General features: G+C 44.6%; 1 pseudogene; it reads left to right on the forward strand.

The window, feature by feature from the left end:
* Positions 1-394: 394 nt before the first annotated feature.
* Positions 395-12,783, forward strand: LOC126058109 (60S ribosomal protein L7a-like; annotated as a pseudogene).
* Positions 12,784-13,335: the final 552 nt, after the last annotated feature.

Here is a 13,335-nt window from a genome sequence, read left to right on the forward strand (position 1 = left end):
CTGACAGTTTTTGCCTTACACAAGTTCCAGCTTTCGCAGGTTTTAATGTACTTTTTCGTGGTCTCACATTTATTAGAGGCAAGTGACTAACTTGAATGTCACAATATGAACTGCTGAAATAATTTTAATGACACTTTATGGTTCTCTAATTGCCTGACAGCATCCAAATTAATGCAAATTATGACATACACAGCCAAAGGGTGACTGCACAGTGGTAATTTTATGGCTATGGTCTAAGAGACAGCGCTGAGTCTTTCATGGCTTCGTGGCACTGCCCAGGTCCAGAAGCCACAGCTCACAGAAGCCAACAAGTAAACTGGTAGTTTGAAATTTCATTAGCCTTCTGCTCCCAGGTCCGATGGCTGTGCCAGCATTGAGCACATGAGGGACAGTGATGGCAGAAAATAAGTGGGACATTCTGCAAAGTGGCTCCATCAAATCTCCTGACAGATACGGCGAGACTCGGGGCCTCGGGAGAGTAGGTGGTGACCCCGTTCCTTTAGGGTGACTGATTTTTCATTTCCTATTTTTAGTAATTCCTGACTTAAAATACAAGAAATGACCAATCTCAGGGGGAAGGGCTAGGGTGAAGGAGACCAGACAAACAGAATTAAATTGGAATCTGAAAACCATAAATACAGTGCAAACAGCTCAGTAGTGACGGCAGGGTGGCTGCAGTAAGACCCAAGTTTGCTCACATGAAAGTCAGCTGTTGTGATAAAGATGAAGCCACATCTACCTGTGAGGACATAGTGACATCCACCTGTGAAGACGTGGTGACATCTGCCTGTGAGGGGGCACATCCGCCTGTGAGGGGGCAGTGACATCTACCTGTGAGGAGGCAGTGACATCCACCTGTGAGGAGGCAGTGACATCCACCTGTGAGGAGGCAGTGGCAGCCATCTGCGAAGACGTGGTCACGTCCACCTGCGAGGACGTAGTGACATCCACCTGTGGAGCAGGTAGCAGCATCCATCTTTGGAGGGTGTTGCCAGAGCCACAGACCCTCTTGCATGGGCAGCTAAACTCCAGGCCCAACATCATAACTCACTCCGGCCACATATTCAGTGCAAGGCAAGCTGGATCCAACCCATATACTCAGCACCGGATATGGGTTAGAACTGGAAACCATTAACCAGTGTAGAAGCATTTATGATAGAGGTCTTAGGAATACTGTAAATGTTAACCCAACAAATAAACAACTAAAAGAAACTATAAAATATCCATTTTAAATATTTAGGGAATCAAGAACTATTACTTATCTTAATGTGTCCTCGAAGACAATATTATTTTACTTTACACAAAGTAACTTGTTTCAAATTCCCTTCACAAGTTTATGGGATACAGATTACATTTCAACTTACTGATCTCAGTATACCCACCCACCATGGACAGAGATTGGAGGGCACTGGGTGTTGCGAACAATTCACACACTGGACTACTGGGACTACTACCCAAAAAGTTGGAGGTTCAAGTTAACCCAGAGAGCCTTGAAGAAAGGCCTGGCGACCTACTTCCCAAAAATTCAGCCACTGAAAACCCTATGGAGCACAGTTCTGCTCTGACACACGTGAGGCCAAACGTAAGACTGAGGGTCTACAATCTTTGCTGGATAAAGGCTGCAGAGTCTCACCCTACATTTCCCTTGCTGTGGTGAGGTTCTGAGCCCAGAACAACTATTTGGCCAACTCTCTCACTGAGCAGTAATTTCCAGGGTGAAACAATTCAGTGATGTCTGAGCACAAGTGCTAAAAATAGCACTAAGCTTGGAAATAAGACACCTTGATTTCAGTTCTGGTAGTGGCGAGCTGTGTGCTCTTGGAAAGTCGGCTTCTCTCTTTCCTTATCTGTAACAGCCAAATGCCTCCCAGCTTTCGAGTCTGTGATTGTACCATCTTGAGCGTTGGTAAGATGGCGGCACGGACCTGTGAGAAGTCACTGCCAAGTCCTGAGGCCTGTGGTCCCCACCTCCATCCTCTCTGGAAATGGCTCTGGCTTTGTCAATCTGCTCAGCGGGGTCACAGGGCTGATGTGGAGGGGTGGCTGGATGTGGTTCTGGTATAATTTCCTGCCCGTAGTTATTTGCCAGATCTCTTCCCTTAGACTCAACCTCCTAGCTTCCATGCACTTTCCATCGGGTCCTCACCACTTTCCAAAGACAATAAACAAGCCAAGAAAATGTAACTAGGCCGCACCAGAAGAGAAAGCTCTGTTGTCTGAGAGCACTTGATTGAGATGCTGTACTGAAGAAACGGTACATTATTTTAGTGTTTTCTACTGGATTGTACTGGACCTGACTGTTTCAGCGAGTGCTGTTGCTTAAGAAGTATGAGCATATTCTGACGATTTTCTGAGAATTCACCAATCTACCCCCAACTCCAACGACCTGGAAGAGCAGATCCACGTCTTAAAGCGTCTAGCGGACTTTCAGGAGACGTTCAGAGAGCGTGAGAAGCCGGCTGCTGCACAGATCCCTTCCGTTAAGGCATTCTTGTCTAAACTACCCTTCCCAGTTCTTGGTCTGCTCTGTTTTCTAACGCTCCAAGCCCTCCGACACAGCTCCCTGGCTACCCCACATGGTCTAACAGAGCTCTCTGTCAATTAAAATGAAATAATCATTCATATGTCCCCACCTTAGTTATTTGTCACACTTCTCAACCACTTAATACTATCTTTCCATAATCAGACTTCATCTCTGGAAAAGTTTAATCTAAAAAAGTTAAAAGCTGGCAAAAAGAAAGCTGCAAATTATTTAACTTTATCATTAATTTTGTTTAGAATCAAATTTGTGATTTTTTAACAATCATTTTTTGTGAAGTATAAGTCCTTTGCCTTAAGAAATTGGTTGTAAGGGAATCTAGAGGACTGGAAACAGAACAACCAGAACACAAGTAACGGGAATGCTGACACACGGTGAAAAACGTAACCTGTGTCGCTAAAGGATGTGTAGAAAATGTCAAATGGGAACCTAATCTGCTGTGTAAACTTTCACCAAAAACACAATAAAATGTTACTTTAAAAAATAATAAAAAGAAAAATTGTTTGTAGAAAGACAGTAAAAGTAGCAATGATGGTAGAGCTGTCATTTTGAAAACAGAAAACCACAGAAAAGACCACTCTAACACGACTGCTTATCGGTGCAGTGCCAGAGAACGCTCATCAGTTGGCCTTCTGAAGGGGAAACGAAGGCCCAGTCTGCAACACCTGCTGATTGCTATGGTGTGAATACGCCCTCCACACAACCCACAGCAAATTCCAAGTTACACCTGTGTAACGGCTGGCTGGGAAAAATCTTGAAATTTTAACAATCAGCTCACAACCTGGTCCCACCACATGACTGGTGTGTTAACCGAAAGGCTGGAGGTTGTTCACCCAGAGGTGCCTCAGAAGGAGGACCTGGTGATCCGCTCCCCAAAACCAGCCTTCGAAAACCCCATGGATCACAGCTCCACTCTGACACACGTGGGTCGCCCTGAGTCGGAACCAGCTTGACGGCAACTTTCCAAGTTTAGAGCACTGTTACATGTTTATAACCGAGTAAGAATTTAACACACGTCTGCTATCATCATAAGTCCCTTGGCCCATCAACAGTTGGTTCTTTAATAATATCTTTTAAATAACTACATCTGTAGAGTAGGGAAGAATAAGATTTTTCCATCAACCTCAGGTATTTACACTACCAGGCTACTTCTGGGAGAGCTAAAGAAGCCTATCGTTGAATGTAAATCCCAACACAGACACAGCCTGTTAACTGGATGCTCAACCAAAACCAGAACCACAGCGGCCCCGCAGGACAGAGGAGAACTGCCCCACAGGCTTTCTAGGGCTGTAATCTTTACAGAAGCAGGCTGTCCCATCTTTGTCCCATCAAGTGGCTGGTGGGTTCAAATTGCCCACCTTTAAGAGAGCAGCCGAGTGCTGAACCACTGAGGTGCTGGGGTCCTAACTGATGCTCACTGGTGGATATTAACTTCATGCTAGGCCTGCATAACAACAGATTAGATTTAACAGCCTGCAAGAGTCAAGAAGAATTGGTTTTAATTTCAACATTCTCCTGAACTCCCTGGGGGCTGACCGGCACCAGAAGATGAAAGAGTCATCACCGCCTCCCAACCTCTAAGACTCCCAACGCCAATTTCCTTATCATGACATAAAACCCACCACTCAGGCAGACTGGCCTGTGAGGATTAGCCCATTATCTCATTTGTTTTTTAAATGTGCTTTTGCTTCATAGCCAAAGATTAAGTTAATCCCTTCTTCCATAATGCATGAGATTTGGGTTTTCCTTCAAATTACGGGATTTGCCCTGTGTACACCATCTCCACCGGTGTCTCCTGGGATTAAGCCTGCTCATTTCTATGTTTACCAGTGCCACCTACCCATCAGAGCTGTGTGAGGCCCTGCGGATTCAAAGATGCTCCACGATGTGTGCCCTGCTCGCTGCTGGTCTAGTGACCATTTAAGGGCCAGTCAGAGCAAGGCGTGCCAGTTGTTGCTGGGTGCGCTGGGTCCATTCTGACTCATCATGACCCACGTGACAGAACAGAACCCACAGAGTCTCCTGGGCTGTAACCTTTACGGGAGCAGATCGCCAGATCTTTCTCCTGTGGAGCTGCGGGTGGATTTGAGCTACCAACCTTTCAGTTAGCATCTGAGGGCTTAACTGTTGCTCCACCATGGTGCCTTAAGGAATGCCATTAGGATCATATAAAAAATACGAAAAATTAAACCTCTAGAGTTGGCCTGTGAGCAAAGCAGCATTTCTCAAGATATCCGCACAGCAACGGCTCCTCCAGTTAGCAGAAACCGAGGCTTCAGAGGAAGACACACATCCTGCCCCACCCGAAACATGAACCCTTCACAGGGAAGTAAAGCACTTGGCTGCTAACCAAAAGGTTGTCGGTTCAAACCCACCAGACACTCCGTAGGAGGAAGATGTGACAGTCTGCTTCTGTAAAGATCGCAGCCTAGGAAATCTCACGAGGCAGTTCTACTGTCCTAGAGGGTTGCTATGACTTTAAATCAACTCAATGGCAACGGGTACCCCCTGCTCCCTTTCATATTTTTTACTATTAAATGAATAAGTACATATTTAAGAAATTTAGAAAAATGGAGAAAAGACAAAAGCACTCATAATCTAAACATTTCTCGCCATCCTCTCCTTGGACGTTAATCCTTCACGCTCACGTTTGCATTAAGGGTTCATCTGTGCCTGCCTCATCCTGGTCTCTGCTGAAAGTTCAGAACTTCAGCACATCAGGGTAAAAAGCAACAATGACTCATTGTTCTGCATGTTTCTACAATGATCTTAAGTCTCATGAGGTGTAAGTCACTGTCATGCTTTCAAAGTACATATGTGTACGCACTCATAATACGAATTTAGAAATGTCTAACTCTGTGAGCAAATAATCCGAGAAGCTGGACTATATGAAGAAGAACAGGGCATCAGGATTGGAGGAAGACCCATTAACAACCTGTGTTATGCAGATGACATAACCTTGCTTGCTGAAAGCGAAGAGGACTTGAGGCACTTACTGATGAAGATCAAAGACTACAGCCTTCAGTATGGATTGCACCTCAACATAAAGAAAACAAAAATCCTCACAACTGGACCAGTAAGCAACAGCATGATAAACGGAGGAAAGACTGAAGTTGTCAAGGATTTCATTTTACTTGGATCCACAATCAATAGTCGTGGAAGCAGAAGTCAAGAAATCAAAAGACTCATAGCACTGGGTAAATCTGCTGCAAAGGACCTCTTCAAAGTGTTGAAGAGCAAAGATGTCACTTTGAAGACTAAGGCGTGCCCGACCCAAGCCACGGTATTTTCATGCATGTGAAAGCTGGACAATGAATAAGGAAGACCGAAGAAGAGGTGATGCCTTTGAATTGTGGTGTTGGCGAAGAATATTGAATATACCATGGACTGCCAAAAGAACGAACAAATCTGTCTTAGAAGATGTGCAACCAGAATGCTCCTTAGAGGCAAGGATGGCAAAACTGCGTCTTACATACTTTGAACAGGTTGTCAGGAGGGATCAGCCCCTGGAGAAGGACATCATGCTTGGCAAAGTACAGGGTCAGCAGAAAAGAGGAAGACCCTCAACGAGGTAGACTGACACAGTGGGTGCAACAATGAGCTCAAGCATAAGAACGATTGTGAGGATGGCTCAGGACCGGGCAGTGTTTCGTTCTGTTGTGCACAGGGTCGCTATGAGTCAGAACCGACTTGATGGCACCTAGCAACAACAACTCTGTGAGGCCCTCTAACACTAACTGTAAGTCATTAGTAACCTGTAAGTCATGAGAAAGTTATCTAGAAAATTTCTGAACTTAAGACATAGAAATATAGAAACATGTGAACTACACAGAGAAACTAAGCAACCACTTTGTTCCCTTTGACCCAACACGCAGTGACACAGAAAACATAACTTAAACAATCTCCCTGATCTCTAACCTTAAAGAGAAGACGCATCATTCAGCTACTCTCTAAGCCAGCAGAGAAGACGTGACATTCTGTTCTTTGACCTCACGCTGGCCCTTGTCGTGTGGAGCCAAGGTGACAAATTCACATATAAACCCTAAATTTCTGCTCACTCAGAGAAGGCAGAGATGAAGCTGAAACTCACCCGCCCCCGCCGATCCGGGACTTGAGTTCGAGCCATGGTTAAGCCTTCCTCCCAAGACCTCTCTTTACAGGTAAAAGCCTGAAATCTAAAGAGCTAGACTCTAACCACTGAACTAATGTTGGAATTGTTAATTCTGAGTCTCCAGTTCTAAATGAATGTTGTGTGGTCTTACTTGTGTGCCTTCCCATGACTATCCTGCAATAAAACTAAACAAATTTATGCATGACAAACCTGAGTATCTCTCTATTGATTTTCTAAGATAAAACCCTACCCAGCATTCACCCATTGCCAAGCTTCACCAGTCAAACCCACATGGATAACTGACACGGTCACGCGGATGGTCAACAAGACCGTAATCAATGTCACTGAAAAACCTGTGTAGAAATTGTTGAATGGGAACCAAAACTGCTGCGTAAACCTTCACTAAAAACACAATGTTATTTTAAAAACAAAAGGAGTATTTCTCTTTATGTATGAGTTAATGGATTTTTCTTTAACAACACATACGTAGACTTACCTCGCTTGATTCTTGCCAGTTTAGATCATAAAAGCTTCTCTATAGTCTGTTAGAGTCAGTGGTAGCCCAGTGGTAGAGAGACCTGGGTTCGATTCCCAGCCAATACACCTCATGTGCAGCCACCACCCAGTTATCGGTGGAGGCTTTCGTGTTGCTATGATGCTGAACCCATGGAAGCAACAGTCAAGAAATCAAAAGACGCATTGTGTTGGGCAAATCTGCTGCGAGAGACCCCTCAGGAGTACTGAAGAGCAAAGATGTCACCTTGAAGACTAAGGTGTGCCTGACCCAAGCCATGGTATTTTCAATCGCATCATATGCATGCAAAGCTAGACAATGAATAAGGAAGATGGAAGAGAACTGACGCCTTTGAATTGTGGTGCTGGAAAAGAATACTGAATATACCATGGAATTCCAGAAGAACGAACAAATCTCTTGGGAGACGTACACCCAGAATGGTCCCTAGAAGCAAGGATGGCGAGACTGTGTCTTACATACTTTGGACATTTTATCAGGAAGGATCAGTCCCTGGAGAAGGACATCATGCTTGGCAAAGTACAGGGTCAGAAGAAAAGAGGAAGACTGTCAAGGAGATGGACTGACACAGTGGCTGCAATAATGGGCTCACGCATAACAATGATTGTGAGAATGGTGCAGGACCAGCAGTGTTCTGTTCTGTTGTACACAGGGTCACTATGGGTCGGAACCGACTCAACAGCACCTAACATCAAACAACAACAACATGATGCTGAACAGGTTTCAAAGGAGCTTCCAGACTAAGACGGACTAGGAAGAAAGGACTGGAGATCTACTTCAGAAAATCAGCCAACAAAAACCTTGTGGATCGTAATGGTCTGATCATGGGGATGGTGCAGGACCAGGCAGCGTTTTGTTCCGTTGCGCACAGGCTGGCCATAGGTTGGCGGCTGACTCAGCAACAGTAGCAGTTACTCACACCATTTTCATGTGCACTCTCAATTTGCTAACAATCATGAAATCCTTGAAATTCACTATTCCTTTCATTCCATGGATTCATCATTAAATCTGAACAAGCACATGGCACTGGCTTTTCCTCTGAAACTACTCAGATGTAAGCAGAAGAACAGAAGCTTGCTCTACGGTAGTGAAAAATCAAAGTAACGTTGAGGATAAACACTAAGCCCCACCTTTCTTTGGACTCAGAGTACAAAGCTCCTTGTTTTCTCACTAGGAGCGTTCTGACTTTCAATACTTTGCCCATCTTAGTGATAAAACCAAAAAAACCAAACCCAGTGCCATCGAGTAGATTCCGACTCATAGCGACCCTATAGGACAGAGTAGAACTGCCCCACAGAGTTCCCAAGGAGCGCCTGGTGGATTTGAACTGCCGACCCTTATGGTTAGCAGCCGTAGCACTTAACCACTACGCCACCAGGGTTTCCACCTTAGTGATAGTCACCTAGAAAGCTATGTTTGCAGATGAACAGAAAAGGACCTTCAAGGGAATGCGTCTGTGCACAGTGAGGCCCTCTCTCACACAAGAAGGAAAAGGTCTCTCAGCAAAGTTTGGCTGCTCCTTAGAGTGAGGAGTCACTGTTTAGCAAGTCTGGCCACCAGCATGATCTGGGACACAGCTCCATTGTTCACTTCCATCCTCAGAGACAGCCAGTGGGAACTGCTGCTTTATGTTTCCACTATCTGCCACCATTCAGAACTCTTTCTTCTTGAGAAACTCAGACTTCTACTCATCTCTCGGCACTGAACCTGCTCGCAGAACAGAACTCATGCAAGCTCACTGAGTAACAGCCTTTTCAGATGGCTCCTTCTCTTTGAGCTTCCTCCCTTGTTCTGACGACAGAGCTGACCTAGGCGAAGAGAAAAGGCATTACTCTCAGCAGCAACGACAAAAATGTCATTGTCCAACGGAGATTCGAGGATAAATTTGTTTTAGAAGGAGCAAAGCGGCGGTGATAACATTTGGGAAGGAAAGTCCAGGGGTCGCGGAAGAGCCCAAAACTCTGTGGATCAATAATATTGAAAAGGAACGGAAATAATGAGAACATTCACGCCTTGTGAAGAATGTAACCAATATCAATGAACAACTTGTACGGAAGCTGGTGAATGGGAACCTAAACTGCTGTGTAAACCTTCACCGAAAACACAATAACGTGTTACTAAAATAATACTGGAAAGGCCAAATCCAGATTGATTATTTATTCATTGATTCTAGTAAAATCCAAAGAGCTGAGAATAGGAAACTTAAGATCTGCCTCTGTTCACAGGACATATACAGTATCCCAGAAAGACAGACAAGTAAAAGAATACTGTGAGAAGTATAACAGCTCTTTGAAATGTTTTAGGATTTAAAAGGAAAAAGGATCAAAGCTCTGCCCACAAGGATGGAAGGGACACTTGCACCTCTGGGCTCTGAAAATCTTCTTCATGTCGTCATGTGAAGGGTGGATACACTAGGGGCACACACACGGAGTCAGAGTCTAAGTCAAGGTGCTTCTCTGAACCTCTAGTCATGTCTCCTCCACCTTGCCCTGTCCTTGGATCTCTGCCAACCTTCTGCCAAGCAGCCACCCAGTCTCAGCATCTTGGGCAATGGGGTGTCGTCTGCCTTTGCAGCGGTCACACCCTTGAAAAGTTCTACTTGTTTTCCCTTCTACTTAGATGGAATCCAGTTTTTCTTAGCTTCTACCCATGGCATTAGTTACTGCCTCCAAGCTCTTTGTTAGAGAATGCATTCCAATTACCCCAGACACAGAGCCAGTTAACAAGCATCAAAAGGAGTCCTGTATTTCAGGCTACCTGGTCTTTTCACTTACAATAAAACACAACGCACATTTATTGAGCGCCTACTATATAAAGGAACTGTATAAGATACTAAGAAGCTACGAGAATAAGAGAGAGGCTCTACCCTGTAAAAGGTGACAGTCTCATGGAGAAAGGGGAGGGACGAACACTTATGGGACGGAACAGATCATCACCAAGAAACCAAAAAAAACGAACCTGTTGCTGTCAAGTCAATTCCAACTCACAGCAACCTTATAGGACAGGGCAGAACTGCCCCACAGGGTTTCCAAGGCCATAAATCTTTACAGGAACAGACTGCTGCATCTTTCTCCTGTGGAGCCACTGGTAGATTTGAACCACCAACCTTTCGGTTAGCAGCAGAATGCTTAACCACTGTGCCACCAGAGCTCCTCATCACAAAGAAGGAGAAGTAAATACTAATTAAGGTCCAGCACATGGGGAGATTGCATTCCACTCAGCAAACAAGCCAGGAAGAGCCTTGGAAAAGTAAAATACAAACTTAACTCACAGAGTAAACCAGGACTAATCTGCTACCTACTGTGTGCCAGGCAAAGCCCTGGTGGCAGCTTTTGCCCAGAATTATCTTTTCAAATATGTTTGTATAGTAAGCAGCCTTAGTAGTACAGAGGTAACACCTTTTTTTCCTGCAGAGGGAAGATCTGTTTCCTGACCAGGTTAACAAATAAAATATCTCTGTCTGGGGCAACTGTTTGGTAGCAGTCCTCTCGTAAGGCTGGAATTGTTCCAACCTGGAGTTTTCTAAGCTGTAACACAGCCTCACTGTGCATACAGCGCCCACCTGGACCACCCAGCACTGCCCCGGAGGACCTGGGGAACCAGTGCCAACATGCAGCCATGGTGCCTGTTGTGCTGTGAGTAGTAAAGTCCTTTGTCTCTGAACCAGGAAAGTCATGTCTTCTGGTAGACCCTATGAAGCCATCACAGCTTACTGTGTTAGCTTGTAAGTAGGGTAAACTCTCAGATCCTTCACAATTGGGTTGGGTTCTTATTACGGTGATAGCTGAGTGCTGAGGGACTTACATTTAATTTGGGAGAGGGCAGTGGGAAGCCAGTGATAGCTTTCAAGGAGAGCAGTGTTCGGAAGATTTAAATGATCAAATGGAAGTAATGTGCAGGTGGAGGGGGCAGATGGAGACTCTGAACTTTCTACACGATTTTTCTGTAAACCTAAAACTTCTCTGAAAAATAAAAACTAATTATTTTTAATCAAGGTTAAAAAAAAGATTAAATTATCAAGGCGGCTTAGGATCAATGGAAGAAGAAAATGGTGATGGTGGCTGAAAGCTCAGACTTTCTGGGCAGGTACTTTGACACGTGATGTCACTTAATCCTCCCAGTAGACTGCATCTTCATTTATTTATTCATTTATTCACACAACATGCAGCTATTGAGCACCTACAGTGTACCAGGAATTCCTTAGACATTGGGGATACAACAGGGAACAAAACAACACGTTCCTGTTCTCATGGAGCTCACAGTCTAGCGGGGAATACAAATAGACAAACACTTGATGTAATATCTGGTGACCAACAATGCTATAAAGAAGAAGAAAGCGGGGTAAAAGCAAGAGTAACAGGGAAGCCATTTTAGTTAGGGTGGTCAGGGAAGGTCTTTTTTCAGTGTTGAATTTGATCTGTCTATAATTTTTTTAATTTTTATTTAAAACATATGGTGAAGACAATGACTTCTTACTATCCAAATATTTCACTGAAATAGATATTTTTTTTCTGGACAACTTCTTGTGACTTTATAAGGTCCTCAAAATTTGCCAAATTCAAATAATTATTCTATGTTTATTATTTTTTAAAAATTTATTTATTTTGTTGTTGAAAATGTACATAGGAAAACATACACCAATGCAGCAATTTCTACATGTACAATTCAGTGATGCTGACTACATTCTGCAAGTTCTTCAACCATTCTCACTTTCTTTTCTAAGCTACCCCTCTATCATTAACATAAACTCACTGCGGTGAGTGAGTGCCTGTGCGGGCCCATGTGCTATCCGCCGCCATTCTCCTCAGCGCGCCCCCACGGAGCCCCTTCTTCTGCCTGGTGGCAGGGGAGCCTCTCGGGGGCTGGCGCATAGGGGAAGAAGGTGGCCCCAGCCCCTGCTGTCGTCAAGAAGCAGGAGGCCAAGAAGGTGGTAAATCCCGTTTGAGAAGAGGCCCAAGATTTTTGGCATCAGACATAACCAAAAGGAACCTTACCCTCTCTGTCAAATGGCCCCGCTACATCCAGCTACATCGGCAGAGAGCTATCCTCTACAAGTGGCTGAAAGTGCCCCCCGCCATTAACCAGTTTACCCAGGCCTTGGACCGCCAGACAGCTATTCAACTGCTGAAGCTGGCCCACAAGTACAGACCAGAGACAAAGCAGGAGAAGCAGAGGCTGTTGGCCCGGGCTGAAAAGAAGGCTGCTGGCAAAGGCGACGTCCCCACCAAGAGACCATCTGTCCATCGAGTGGGGGTTAACAATGTCACCACCTTGGTGGAAAACAAGAAGGCCAAGTTGGTGGTGACGGCACATGACGTGGACCCCATCAAGCTGGTTGTCTTCCTGCTGGCCCTATGTCATAAAATGGGGGTTCCCCACTGCATCAGGAAGACCTGCACCGCTGTCGCCTTCACACAAGTGAACTCGGAAGACAAAGGAGCTCTGGCTAAGCTGATGGAAGCGATCAGGACCAACTACAACAACAGATATGATGAGATCCGCCGTCACGGTGGAGTCAACGTCCCGGGTCCCAAGTCTGCGGCTCGCATTGCCAAGCTGGAAAAGGCCAAGGCAAAAGAACTCGCCACCGAATGGGGCTAAACATACACAGCTGATTTTTCTGTACATAAAAATAAAACCCTTCAAAAAAAAACAAACTCACTGCCCCCTAAGTTTCATATATAACCTTTTGAGTTGCTGTTGTCAATCTGATCCCACAGGGACAATTCTTTAAAACAGCACAAAGCTCAAGGCAGACATTCTTACTAGTAAAGCTAAACTATTATTTGATTTGAAGAAGACACTTATTTTTGGTTTCAGGTTTAAAGATTATCTCAGTGCAATAGTTTACAAAGTTCACCCAGCCTCAATGACTCCAGAAAGTATGGATTTCATGGGAATTTTAAATTCTGTTCTCCATTTCCTCCCTTTTGATTAGGATTCTTCTGTAGAATCTTTGATCCAAATGTCCAGTAATGGTAGCCATGCACCATCCAGTTCTAAGGGAAGGCATCTTTGAGGAGGTGAATTTGAGCAAAGACCTGAAAATAAACGAGGCAGCTACTATTATTATCTCTATTTAGGAAATGAGGAAACTAAAGCTAGAAGAGAAACTGTACCTGAGCTCTTTCCCATCGATTCAACGAATGGGGA

This window comes from Elephas maximus, chromosome 14 (genome assembly GCF_024166365.1).
Source record: "Elephas maximus indicus isolate mEleMax1 chromosome 14, mEleMax1 primary haplotype, whole genome shotgun sequence".
Taxonomy (NCBI): Eukaryota; Metazoa; Chordata; class Mammalia; order Proboscidea; family Elephantidae; genus Elephas; species Elephas maximus.